The sequence below is a fragment of the Gadus morhua genome, chromosome 15 (assembly GCF_902167405.1).
Source record: "Gadus morhua chromosome 15, gadMor3.0, whole genome shotgun sequence".
NCBI lineage: Eukaryota > Metazoa > Chordata > Actinopteri > Gadiformes > Gadidae > Gadus > Gadus morhua.
The window spans coordinates 24,617,686-24,632,486 of NC_044062.1; the positions used below are offsets into that span (position 1 = coordinate 24,617,686).

A 14,801-nucleotide genomic window follows, 5' to 3' on the forward strand; every position below is an offset into this window, starting at 1 on the left:
TCTGACCCTTCATGTGCAACAGCTTCTAGACTCATTGATCCATGTACGTCCATGTTCTGATGTGAAATTCACCGTAAGTTTTGATTAATGGGTAGGCCTACATAAAGCACTCAATATGTATATCATTAATAAAATGTCTCAAATAGTGTTAAAGTCCAGTTTTTGTCGAGGGCCGTGTTCCAATACCCGTACTTCCATGAGTACACTTAAAGGGCAACTTCACCCATTTCACATAAGCTTTGTATTTTTAGAACCCCCCGCATATTTTTGAATGGTCTAGCATCATTTCCTTATTTTCTGGAGAGACTGGAGAGATCCGTATCGATCTCCAACACTTCCTGTTTTTTATCACGCAATATGACGATTTTTGCGTACAAGAAAATAGGAAGTGTAAGAGGGGATGATTCTCGTACGACTACAACCACTAGTCCCACCCCCCTCTAGGGGGTGGGACCCACTGACGCTACAGACCTATTAGAGCAGTGCCAGTGGGTGGGACTTCACCAGCAGAAACTAACATCCACAGCGTCTGAAGCTAAGATAACAGAGGCTGTTGATAAAACTGAAGTAGGCCTACATTGGCGGAGGGTACTCGATCTGACATAGAAGATGGCTCCATGCAAAAGTTCACCATTTCGAAAGAAATAGACGAGGGCTGCCGTATTTTCCGCACTATACGGCACACCGGATTATCAAGCGCACCTTCAATGAATGGCCTATTTTAGAACTGTTTTCATGTATAGGGCGCACCGGATTATAAGGCGCATAGAATAGAAGATACTGCAGTCAAACGTTTGACTGGGGTTGCGTTATGCATCGACCAGACCGAGCTGTGCTAAAGGGAATGTCAACAAAACAGTCAGATAAAGTCAAACTTTATTAAGCGTTCTGACAACTCCGGTCACTCCCATGGTAACGATGTTCAAACGTTAATGTGCATATTAACAATATCTCATCAATATCAATATCTCTCAACAATAAGCTCACTTTTTCAGTTCATTCCCCGTCTACGAATCCCTCGAATTCTTGTGTGTCCGAATTAAACAGTTGGGCGAGTACGGCATCCAACATGCCCGGATCCCTCTCGTCATTATCCGAGTCAGTGTCGCTGCTGTTGCCTGGCAGTTCAGTGATTATTCCTGCCTTCGTGAAAGCTTAGACCACAGTTGAGACTGTTATATCAGCCCAGGCATCCACGATCCATTGGCAGATAGTGGCGTAACTCGCCTGGCGCTGTCTCCCCGTCTTGGTGACGTGTGTTCGCCTTCTTAGCCCCGTCCACACGAAGCCGATTTTTTGGGTGAAACCGCATAAAAAGACGCTTTTGGTGGACACGGGCTACGGCCACACCAAACACGTGTAACGTGCTTAACTTGAAGCTTGATCATTGTGTGTCACAAAAATGGTTCAACGCGCCAACGCGCCTGTGGCTGCGCTGGATTTAGGAGTCCGAGGTAGGAAACCCAAATGCCGCCGTGTTTGGGTGCATGATAGAGTTTAGATCGGGTTAGATTAAATAATGTCGGATATAAATAACAATAATCGGGTTAAATAACTTCACATGGTGTGTCTGGTGTGTTTCCAGCATTCGTAGTGTTGATCAGCAGATAGTCCGCCAAGACGTTGAGGTTGCTTAGCAACCAGAGACGCTGTCCATGCAAGTGAATGGAGCGTTCCCTCTTCGTCATAACTATCAAACCAAACATCCTTCACATTCAACGAGCGAACATTATGAAATTAAAATGCACATTTCTCGCTAAAAATGTTTACATAAACGCATTTAATTGCGTAACTATGTTACTATTTCCACCCAGAATAAAGGAAGATGTCGGCCGTATGCTTCTGTGCAAGCGTCACTACTCTAGTGACGTCGGTTCAAGCTCCACGCTGATTTGTTCCATTAGTAGATGGAACAAGGAGGTGTCCGATAGGCGGAGATGATCAGCGGGACTGGCCGCCAGCGAAGCTGTGCATGGTGGGAGTTGTTGTCTTCAATCCACAAGCGCCAAAAAGTCACTTTCTGCCTTTTCTCGGTCAAGACTGCACCAAAGTAGAATTTTATTTTATTATTCGACTACATATAGGACCCAATTGCAATACATATTCATGCCTCCACCGGTGAAATGCTCCTTTAAAGGAAGTACTATCCGTACTCACTTGAGTACCGGTACTTTGATTTTTCAGATGTGAGTGCTGTTCCAAATCGAGTAGGCCTACTCCGTGGTGCACTAACCGGAAATTACGATCACGACTGCCGGCGCGGCTCCTCCCGCGCAATAAACATCCCGCTTTGAACGGTGAACTCTTTACGCCTAGCAGCTATAAAAAGCTATAAAACTATAAAAACTACAAAATGACTCTTAATGCAGGCTATGTGGAAAATGCGCCGACTTTGGCTCAGCCTGGCTCCGCCTCTTCCGCTACGTAGCTAAGATGGCTGCCGTTGAGTACGGAAAGTGTCCTTCGATCCACACTTCACGATTAGCCCGTTTTACGGGTATTGGAACACGTGCCGTGTTCCAATACCCGTACTGTCCGTACTTACTAGCCAAAATTTGAGTACGGAGTACGTTCCAATTCAGATCCGGCGAAAAGAAGTATACTTCAAGGACCCGGATGCCGTACTCAAAACGGGCTAATCGTGAAGTGTGGATCGAAGGACACTCCCCGTACTCAACGGCAGCCATCTTAGCTACGTAGCGGAAGAGGCGGAGCCAGGCTGAGCCAAAGTCGGCGCATTTTCCACATAGCCTGCATTAATAGTCATTTTGTAGTTTTTATAGCATTTTATAGCTGCTAGGCGTAAAGAGTTCACCGTTCAAAGTGGGATGTTTATTGCGGGGGAGGAGCCACGGCGGCAGTCGTGATCGTCATTTCCGGTAAGTGCACCACAGAGTACTCGATTTGGAACAGCACTCACATCTGAAAAATTAGCGTACTCAAGTGAGTACGGATAGTGCAGATAGTGTACTTCCTTTAAGTATACTCATGGAAGTACGGGTATTGGAACACGGCCACGGTTTAGTGAGGACCTGCTACTTCCGGTTTTCGTGTTTTTTGGCCCACAATACAGATTAGCACCGCCTGTTGTTTTGGAGACATCACATCTCGGGCCTTTTCTGCTACTGCCCCTAGACTATGGAACGCCCTCCCTGACCACCTGAGGGATCCACAGACTACAGCTCTTTTTAAACGGAACCTCAAAACCCATCTCTTTAAAAGAGCATTTAGCTAAACTTTCTTTGAGGTTCCCCCTTTTAATAGTTTTTTTTTTTTTTCTCTGAAGCACTTTGAGATTCTTGAATATAAAGTGCATTATAAATAAAATGTATTATTATTATTATTATCTTGCGCAAGCGTGGAATGTACGGCGTCGGCTGTAATCCCGTAGGTGTGTACCGCCCATCTCGGTGTTCGAGTCGGCCAGATTAAATAGCCCGATTTCATTTACCGACGCGAAACGGGCAGTTGGTCCGGTGTGTGGTTGCATTAAGAGGCGGCAAGAACCACAAATAACATGTATGATGGCCCACAGCCGTATAATTTCGAACCTGTCAGACGTGAGAGGGCGAATGAGGAATTGCCGAGAACTGATGGCGGCCAAAGCCAATTAAATGCATGGTCAGGGGAGAATTGCTATAATTTAGCAACGCAGCAACGAGTGCTGGAGCTAGTCAATGAACAGCAGTGCATACAATAACGACACTTTTATTTATTTTTACTTTCAGTGAATAGCACCGAGTGGAAATCAACGTTTTCTTTATATCTAGTGACAACGATTATGTCGTTCAGATAAGTACCGGTAAACTTAGTCAGATCAAAAAATAGAAGGCATAATGCGATGGGCTACCTTGACAGTCCCACCTGTGAAATCCCCCCCAGATAATCCCTAGCTAAATCTTACCCCCGACGTTGTAATCTGATTTCCGATAGATTATCCCAGGTTTTGATGGTACTAGCTCCTCACAACATCTTTGCCTAGTGTTTATTTCTAAGCCTCATTTTACCCAGTGTGTGAAATACCCATCAATATTCGGGGGTCCCCATCTCCCGATTGTTGCACAGTACCGATATACTTTTTGCAGTAGGCCTATAACATTACAATATTTCATGGATGCAAGACAATTAGTTGCCTATTTAGCCTACATGACAACACGAACACACTTAACGATCGATGACTATATGCTCTGTAAGGTGACCTTGGGTGTCTTGAAAGGCGCCTCTAAATTAAATGTATTATTATTTAACATTTTTTGATAATCCGGTATGCTATATATTTTAAAGCAACACAGGAGGCTGCATTGGCTAAAGTTGTTTGGTTGCACGTTGATTTTTAACAAGGAGAGGCAAAGTGGTGCATTACAATGCAAACACGACAATAATTGGCATCAATCTGGCGCACTTAGAAAAGCAATAAACTGAATAAATGGCAGGTATAGCCTTTCGGACACGCAATCAGTGCACTTGCAAATGAGTTTGACCCATAGGCGTCGATTACACCGGGGACGCGTCCCCACCAGATTTCGTCATAATTCATTTTGTACCCGCCACTTGTAAAAAGAAAAATATATATATATATTTTTTTTTCTTATTATGGATTATTACACGGGTCTTCTCAATGCCGTAGAACGCTCACTTGCATGGCATCTTCACAACTTCTTGCACCGTTGCTAAGTATAATTGACCGCTGTCGTGGAAAATAGGGATGCACGATATATCGGCAGTGATATTGTTATCGGCCGATGTTAGTCATTTTCTAACATATCGGCATCGGCCCGATAAGTAAAACTGGTCCGATATTAACAGCCGATATTTATTTCCGTCTAGTTGTCGTTGTGTGTGTTTTTTGCCCATGCGCAGCTTGTTTGGTCATGTGACAGTGTCAGTGACGCAGCCAGAGACGCACGGAGAGGCAGTACAGGAGTGTTTGTCACCTTAACTGAAAATAATCAATGTCGGCGGTTTGGATGTTTTTTACGGTCTCAAATTAAGGTACTCGAATTGCAATATGCAGTACTTGCAAAGCCGAAGTAATGCGTGGAGGACGCCGTGTCAAATCATTCACCACCACTAGTGGTGCAACGGTTCACGGGTTTCCCGTGATCCGTACGGATCAACCCTCACGGTTCGGGACGCAAGTGATCCGCGGATCGGCTGATAAAAAAAAAAGTTGTGCGTTCACGTGATAGGCGCATGTTTAAAGGACAATTCCGGTATTAACAACATCATCAAGTATCGTAGCGAAATGCAGTTTCTGTTGTGTTTTATTTGGCGTTCCGTAATCCCATTGAAACGGGAACCGGTACCGGACATGTTTATCTTTGGTTGTAGTCTTTTCGCTCGGTTCTCCGGATCAACAGTAGGGCTAGAACCGAGTGAAAAGACTACAACCAACCTCCCTTGATATATTTGATTGAGCCTATTTCGCAGAATTGAGTTGAAATTGACTTAAACTTGATACGCTTTTTGTAATTTATGAGACAAGTGTCTGGTTTCCATGAATATTGGCAAATTTGATTTAAGTTATAAAACCTTGTCAAGATATTTTGATTTGTTATTGTGATTGATGATCCAAACATTTTCATAGGTGCAAGTTGTAAAAGTAGCCTAAAACTAACACTGTTGGTAACTTGTGTTTGTTATGGATGCCCTGTAACTTGTTGAAGAAACAATGTATTTCGAAGTTTTGGAAAATAAAGAAAGAAATAACTTTTTCATGTTCACAGTGTTTACATGTTCTTCAGTATACAAAATCATCCAATATCCAATATCGATATCGGTAAATATCGGTTATTATCGGCCGTAACAGCAATTTTAATATCGGATATCGGTATTGGTCAAAATTTTCATATCGGTGCATCCCTAATCGAAAACAAAGGACTTTTTGCCTATGATGTCTTTGGTATCACTCCTCAAGTAGTCTGAGGCCTGTTTCAGTTAGCTGGTTTTGAGGCAACCCCGAGTTTGTTCGCTCTGAGTTAGTGGAAACTCTGGGTTTTCCGTTTCAGGTAGCAGGTTCAGCGCAACCGAAAGTTAGTTGCTGCGGCAACATACGCCGTGGGTCTAACCCAGGGCCGTGCAGAGACCTTTGGAGGGGCAGGTGCTCAAAGTTAAAAAAGGGGCACATGGAGCACGCATTTGAAACACGATACAGAAGCATACCTTGCTATACAACCGGTTGAATTGTAGCAACCCATATTCATAAAGAATGTAACATGGAATCACAACATATACCATATCATTGTACATACTCATATATTTGTTAGAGGTCAGTGCAAAGCAAAATTAGTCTCTGTTTTACCTCATGGGTACATTGAACAGCTTCTGTTGGGGGGGTTGGTGAGGAGGCTGCTGCTGCTGATATTGCTGGAGGTGGGCTGTATTGATCTCATAGTGTAGACACTAGAAAGAGCATGGGAGAGATAGTGGCTGTTATGTGATCATAACAAGTTGCAAAGATAACTAACATTGAAAATGGCTCACTGTGACTTACCTGCCATACTGCTGATAGTTTGGAGGAGACTACTTGCTGAGAGAGGCTGCAGCCAAGGCTGACTGCTTGAACTAAACAGAACAAGTTACTCATTCAAAGCCCATAATTCAAGCTGTGCACTAATTTAGGACATATGAAGATAATGTATTAGGTTGAATTTAGATCACCATTAGACACTGGACTGTTTAACTGTGGCTACTCTTCCTGGAGTCCTTCCTTTTCAGTTTTAATCAAATTAGAGGACATATGAATCAATTCTGACACTTTATTTTAATTTCACAGCTTTATTTTTGTTTTCTAACCTCGGTACTGTATTTATTAACAGACACATATTCATATTGTATAGCTAACTGTAACTGAAAGGGGAACATTAATAATGGGAGAAAGATAATAGAGAAGGGGTGGGTGTGTCTGTCTGTCTGTGTCTGAACATGTCTCTCTGTGTTTGTCTGTTTGTCTGTGTCTGTGTCTGTGTCAGTGTCTGTATCTGTCTGTCTGTATCTGTTTGTCAGTGTCTGTCTGTGCCTGTGTCTGTTTGTCAGTGTCTGTCTGTGTCTCTTGAGTTTTCACAGTGGCATTTTTCTTTGTTGCAGTTATAACAGCAACTTCCTGTTGCCCATGCTCTGAAAAATGTCAATGACTTCACTGAGGTTGATTGGAATATCCTTTTCAATTGCCAGTAAAAGAAGCTCTGACAACCTCTCCTCTGTGCAAAGGGTGCAAAGTTTTGTTTTCACCAGCTTCAGTTTTGAGAAAGAACGTTCAACAGTGGCTGTAGAAACCGGAAGGGTGCCATATGTCTTCAGCAGCTCAGTCAAGTTAGGGAAAACCAGATGTGCATTGTTTTCTTTGACCACTGAAAGAATAGATGTCACACTGATGGGTAAGGGGCATGAGTATGAAGTATGGAAGACCTTAAGTTCTGTCTGCAATTTGTCTTCTTCTTCAATGTTGTAGAACTGGCAGAGTTTCTTCACAGCTTGCAGTGCCTCTGTTGGAATTTGTGCTGTTTTCCAGTTCTCTGGGACTGTCAGGCAGTGGAGGGCATTCAGGATTTCCCATGTGGAGTTATCTTCTGCTTTAAAGCGTCTCTGAAGCTCTTGTGTCATTGTGTCCACAAAAATGTAATACACTTTAACACGGTAGTAGTCTTGCAAAGTAGGGAATGTGTGGTCAGCAGTAGCTGTTGTGGCAATGACCTTGAACTTTGCTGGCATTTTCCTCCTCCTAGCTTGACCAGGAATCTCAGTTGGGGGGTCCAGGCCCACTGATGCAGCCTTCTCTGTAGCGTGTTTATACATGTTCTCAAACTCCTCCTCTGTTCTGCTGTGGGCCAGCCTCTGAAAAACTCCATCAACAACTTTGTATGCTGCAGCCAGGTCTATATCTTTCTGCTGCAAAGCATCAGAGGCCATTGCAGTCACCTGGAAGATTGGACAGGTGATCTCCAGACAGGGACGCAGGAAGTCATATGAAGTGGGGGGTGCTGTATGTAATCGGATGACGTCACCAAATCAAAAAAAAAAAAAAAACCCGCGGCACTGCCTGAGTTCAAGTGTTGTAGTTGCGTCTGTTGTCCACTAGAGGGGGTGCGGCAGCACCCGGAGCACCCCACTTCCTGCGTCCCTGTCTCCAGACACAGTAAGAATTCAAAGTTGATGCTCTTGAGAAGAATCATTGCATCACCTGCTGAAGAGTCTGGTGGGTCTTGTTGTGTCATTTCCTCAAGAAACTGCATGACAGCTGGGAGGACCTTCCTTAGAGTGCGAAGGGCAGTTACTCTGCAGGCCCACCGCGTGTCTGACAGCTTCTGCAGCTCCAGTGGACGCTGATCAGGGTACATCGTCTTCTGCATTTCAGTAAATGCAGAGTGTCGTTTGGATGAGTTGGCCACAAAAGCATAAAGTTTTTCAACTAAGTTGAAAAAGCTGACAAAACAGATGTTAGACTTTGCACTTTCAACTAACACCAGATTAAGGCAATGTGCCTGACAGTGTACATACAAGGCCTTTGGATTTCTTTTTAGAATTCTTGACTGAAGTCCCTTAAAGCGTCCGCTCATGTTTGCAGCACCATCATACCCTTGACCCCGGATGTTTTCCAACTTCAGATCATTTTCTTCCAGTAGAGCTATCACTACCTTTTCAAGAGCATCTCCACTTGTGGTATAGGGCTGTCAAAATTGCTCAAAAATGACATTCGAATGTTCGTTTGGAAAAAAATCACGAATTCGAACTATTCGAATATCTGGTTGCCTATTTTACGCCATTGCCGTCAATATGTCAATAATGCGACAAAACCATGGTTCAAATTAGCGGGATTTATACAGAACAGAACTCACACATCACTACATGAACACGGGTCAGATATATATCCTATAAACAGCCCAGTAACGTGGAGGCCTAATCATGAAAAGCCACAACTTTGTATCGCTTGCATTTCACCACCACACCTGCAAGCGCGCAAACTATAGTAATCTGAAGAAGACCGCTTCTGAATGTTACAAAGTATGCTAGTGGTAACGTTCCTTGCTTTGCTTACCAAGTTACCATTTATCGAGAAGGCCTATTAAAATCGATAAAGAAAAATATGCATGTCGCCTACGTCTTCCACCATGCCAGCGAAAGGGCCAGCACTACGCACCGTTCGGATTCATGAAAAAAAAGCTGTCTCGGACTTTGCCGAGAACATTGCGTTATAGCAGCTTTCACCAGCCAGACTACTAGCTCCCTGAGCTCTACTTCGGATGCTTATTGAATGGCATAGCCGAGCTGGAATACCTATATCCAAGTACGGAAACCCCGAGGGGATAAAATACATTCGCTCTTCACAATACTAGTCTGTTACACTTGTACCGCGGGAGTGTTTTTTCACATTCGAATATTATGAGGGACATCGCGAACAGACAGAGGCTCATTCACAAAGCAGATAGAGGCGCTTGTACCGCGGGAGTGTTTATTCACATTCGAATATTAATTTTCACGTTCGAATTCGCGTTTTTGGATACATTTCGAACGAATATTCGAACTTCGAATATTCGTTGACAGCCCTATTGTGGTATGAACGTTACACACCTGAGCCCTATACCACGAAGCTCGCTGAACATACCCAGGCTTTCTTAGGAAAACCTGGCTCGACAGAGCCGCAACTCGCAATCAGAGTTAAGTGGTACCACGAAGCTCACTTTAGATTCAATTAGTTGAACCAGGTTTTCCGCTTTAGGTTCAGTGCGCGTTCACGTGAAAAGGGCGTTTTTTGCGTCATTTTTCTCACCTTTACGATAGATCAAGCAGTCTATATGCGTATAACTGAAAAGATTCTGCATATTGTCTGTAAAATAACTATGCCAAATGCGGAATTGTTCGCCATTAATCCAAATAGAATGATGATGATTTAAAAATGAATAAGCAACGTCCATCCTGCCTTATCCTATCATTTAGGGAATTCACTTTAAATACACCCTATTTAAGAAATGTATCGCATGTTTTCGACCACTGAGAGGTAGCGGCTGTAGCGTAGTGGATTAGCATAAGACCCGAACGCCAGCGACCGGGGTTCAAATTCGCCGGTCTATCATCATGCATTTTACCCCCATAGATGTGGTGCCAGCACGGCCTTGAAAATATGGGTTCAAGTTCGAAATAAGCACAAAAATATAATTCCATAAGCTTTAGTGAATAAGTATTCCATATGCATGAGAATTAGGACTCTATAGGCTTCACATAAATTCGCCTCACTTGGGAGTCGAACCCCCCGCGCAGAAATTCAAGACTGACGCGCTATCTCCACTCTAGCACTCTGTCACTGAGACACAATGCGCAACAGTAGGCCTAATCATTGTCTACATAAGGTCCAAAAGGACGATCAAATAACGAACACCCTCTGATGAGAATCTGTATCTCTCATGAAGAACCCCAATTTCGTTGTTTGCACAATGACAATAAAGTCTGAAATCTGAATATCGTCAGACAATGCCAAGGGATCGGTTCTGTCCCGTAAAAACCTCTGTCTCCGGAGAGACGCCTGTACGAGAAGTGCGCCGGGGTCCACGGGAACACCCACAAATGGTGACGCCATTGTCAGAGGAGGGGCTAGGAAGCTGCGCACGCCGATTTAAGTAGCCGATCTCCGGCTTGACTAAGCCGAAAAACTGCTCCCGACCAGGTTTGGTTGCGAGCATAAGTCACCATGGTGATACAGCGACGCTAAAAGAGATCGACTTTCGTGGTACAACTAACCCAGGCTTGGAGCTCAACATACCTCGCTAACCCTCTAAGCGAGCTTCGTGGTACAGGGCTCTGAAGAAAGTGCTCCTTGATTTGCATGTTATGCACATACCTGATAACAAAGTGTGTAGTGTGTGCAGCATCTGTGGTTTCATCCATGAGAATTGAAAAGGTTTTGCTCTCTTGGATTTCTTTTTGGATTACTCGTTTGACTGATATGGCCAAAGCTTTGATCATATCATTCTGACTTCTGTTGGAGAGGAGTGAGACAAGAGGTCTTTTACCAGGTCCCTGCTTCTCTTTTATGGCTTCGAGGTGTAATTTAATTACACTGTCATATTTGCTAAACAGCTCCACCAACTCTAGGAAATTACCTCGATTTTGGCTTGACAGGGTCTCATCGTCCCCTCTAAAAGGCATGCCCTGTCTTGCCAGGTAAAGAGTGGTGGCTAGTAAGCGGGACAAGATTTCTCTGTTTTTTTCTCTTTCCCTGTCTTTAGCAGCTTGTGATGCACGGTCACTCATTTCGAAAGCTGCCTCCAGTGATCCCTTTTTTAAGTTGTTCCACCTCACCATACCACACATGTGTGATTCTGAGGCACTGTGCTCTTTAATTCTCTCCAGAGCCTTTCTCCACCGATTAACTCCTTCTGATTTCCATGTTTTGCGGCCTGTGTATTTTTCCTCACTCAAAAAAAGACGGCAGCTGAAACAAAACATGGCGTCAAGACTTGGGGAGTACTCTAGCCATGCGTTGTTCTGATACCATATCTTTTGAAATGATCGCCCCTCTTCATTTTTTGGAAAGGATGAGAGCGCTGGTTGACAGGGTCCAGTACTGTTGCAAAACTGAATGAAGGCCTCATCACATTTGATGTTGAATTGTAGGACATGGGCAGGATCATTTGGGTGGGTAAGTCCAAGTAGGTGTGACAATGTTTGCCTCCCTCTGGTTTCAGTCTCCTCCTGGCTAGCTGCTCCCTCTACCTCAACATTCTGTGTGGGCTCCTCAATAACCTCTGACACCTTTCCTCCAGCCTCTGTCTCCTCCTGGGTTTCTGTTCCCAGGAAACTCATTTCTCTGAGGCACAGTGTCTTCCTCTTTCTCTCCTTCTCCTTCTCTCCTTCCATCTCCTCTTTCTCTCCTTCTATCTCCTCTTTCTCTCCTTCCATCTCCTCCTCTTTCTCTCCTTCCATCTCCTCATCTGACCTTTCATCACTCACTCCCTGTCCATCTGGGAACAAGGCACAATTTGCTCTTGGATTAGTCTAATTAACGCCTCTTACACCTAACCATTAATCAATAATAATATTAATCAATCGAAAATCAATAATTAACCCACCATACATAATCATAGATAATGTAACAGAACAACAACATTGAAATTGTGTTTGTTACTGTTGTTTTCTCAAACTGAATACCTCTGCAATGTAAATAACTGGTGCATGTGTTATTCTTACCTTTTGTGCTCTTTGTCATCCAACTGGTGAGTGATCCACTGCCTTTCGCAGCCTCACGCAGCTCCTTTCGTTTTTGTTTTAACCTCCTCTCCTTACGAGGCATCTCTGCAGAATGAAATATGATCGTTAAACTACAATCTGATGCACATAAAACACACACACAAACACAGTGACATTTCATACCTTTTCAAAAATTGTACTGTATAGCCACAAATTTAGGCTAATCCATTAATAATCTGCCCTTTATTATTCCTAGTGCTACTAATAAAGTAAAAAAATACAAATATTTTTTTATTCTTTTATTCAATTTGACTATCGACTTTGCGCAAGACAACAAGGTTCTAAAAGTTATATAATTTGTATGTATAGCTATTATATTTAATTTGTGTGTAAATGTTATAAATAAACAAGTACTGATGTTTAAATGAGAGGTTGAGAAAATCAAAACTCAAATTCTTCTATTATTGTTGTATTTATACTGTAGGCTAATAGTCCAAAATTGTGTGAATATGCATATTGCATAGTTTTAGTGAAATAACATAGTCTACGCCTCATTGCCTCTAGAAACATGGGGAAAAACAGCTTGACAGTAAAATAACACATGATATCTCTCTAATGCACTTTGCCCATTACAAGAGAAACATACAGAAACAACAACAAAAAAAGTTTGATGTACTTTTTCCCCACAGCAGGCTGTGTGTGGTTAACTAGCGGCTATAATTTGTGAGAGGTCTGTGTGCAGATTTGGATGATACAGAGGATGCTCACTTCACTTTGTCAGTCATCTTGCAAGAATACACCGTGCACCAGTGGCGGCTGGTGTTTTTTAAAGTGAGGGAGGAAGGACTGCGCGCTTGGTTGCCATTGGCCTGCTTGCACTGTTGGTGTATGGTGGCATAAGAATGTGAGACTCAAGTTGTTTCAGGGTGTTTTGGTGAACTACAAAATAGCAGGGAGGGAGTTATGTGAACAAACTGTATACAAAGCCACCAGTGGCATCACTGTCATTTGAGAAGGAAAGGATGCAAAGCATATTAGTCAAATCAGGCCTACTATTGATTTGTAAAAGTAAATAAAAAAATCTGGGCCTATTATTGGGCCTATTTTTGCCCTCACTGACTGAAGTTATTTAGCTATGTTTATTTTCAGTTACAATTGCTTGTAATGCTACCAGTAAGTCATGCGTACCTAGCAAACCATGTAGCACTCACAACACTGACGTTGCCATTACTTCTGATGACCTTGATTTTGGGAAGTGGTCTACCTCTTTCTGAATGAATGGAATGGTTTTTGTAATAAGACGTTAACAATGTCCTCCGTTTCCAATGTTTCCATTGTGCATTTAGGATCTCGCTATCGCAGATTTCACTTACTCTACGTCTCTCAGACTGAGCACCGCGGCAATGCAGACCGGGTTTGTTATCAACAGCGTTGCCAGATTGGGCAGATTTCCCGCCCAATGATCATTTTTCCAGCCTAACATGGTTAAAAGTAGCCCAATTGGGTGGGAAATCGGACCAATCTGGCAACACTGCTCAACATCCAGGGATCCTGCTTATTGGTTCATAGCGCAGACGGATAGATTTTTGCGCGAATCAGACCCCTTAAGGTCCCACCCACTCAGAGGAGGATTTTCCTCCTCTCTCCCATTGAAACCCATGTTATCCACCGGCCGCCAGTACTTTCGGGAAAATGAATGGGAGTGGACGGCGGCGGAGGGAGGACGTTCCTCCCTGAAGTAATTGTCAATAGGCGATAGGGGGTGCTAATGTCCCTTTACCCAGGGAAACTAACATTATATATGAACATTATCCTCCTACGTAGGAAGGGGGCATATTTGAATATTACCTCCCACTTCCCCAACCCCCTCCAGTCAGAGCATAGCTAAGATTTTGTGGACCAGCGGACGAGCAGTATGGAAAGCCAAGAAGGCCACAATCCGGCCCTAGAATGGCGCGGTAAAAGGCCTAAGCCGGAATCCGGACGCCGGCCGGAATCCGAACGGAATCCGGACGCCGGCCGGAATCCGGACGCCGGCCGCGGTCCGAACGGAATCGACAAAAGCGGCAATTAGCCTTTTTTGTATACCTAATAGCCGCGGCTATTAGGTACGAGCCCCTCCCTCTTTTTTGCTTGAAGACTTAGTTTGAAAGCTTTCTAACCAATCAGTGAAGAGAAATGCCAGACTAAAGTAGCCTACTGCATTGTCGAGGGCCGCACGGCCTGCCATGTTACGCCGTAACATAAAGCTGTGTTGACTTTACTAGTTTCTCTATACACTACAATGTATTGACCACCACTAGCTCATGGAAAATAAATTTGTGTCTAGTACAGTGTTATATTTTTATATGATAGGCTATATAGGTGTTGCGCAACAATCTAGGGATGAGGACATCCCCGAATATTGACGGGTATTACGCACACTGCCATCTCAATATATAGCCTAACATAAAAATATAACACTGTACTAGACACAAATGCTTTTTCCACTAGCTAGTGGTGGTCAATATATTGTAGTGTATTATACTGTAGAGAAACTAGTAAAGTCAACACAGCTTTATGTTACGGCGTAACATGGCAGGCACTGCAGCTCTCGACAATGCATTACTTTAGTCCGGCAT

General features: G+C 43.5%; 1 protein-coding gene and 1 long non-coding RNA gene across 4 annotated transcripts in view; one reads left to right on the forward strand and one right to left on the reverse strand.

Moving 5' to 3' along the window:
- cbr1 (carbonyl reductase 1) overlaps positions 1–14,801 on the forward strand; it is a 54,637-nt gene that overhangs the window by 409 nt on the left and 39,427 nt on the right. The gene's annotated exons all lie outside the window — the stretch shown is intronic.
- Positions 6,336–12,282, reverse strand: LOC115559943 (uncharacterized). Its single transcript, XR_003979653.1, has 3 exons — positions 12,181–12,282; positions 6,494–6,564; positions 6,336–6,402 (listed from the first exon to the last, which is right to left on the reverse strand). It is a non-coding gene; the product is annotated as an uncharacterized LOC115559943 (long non-coding RNA).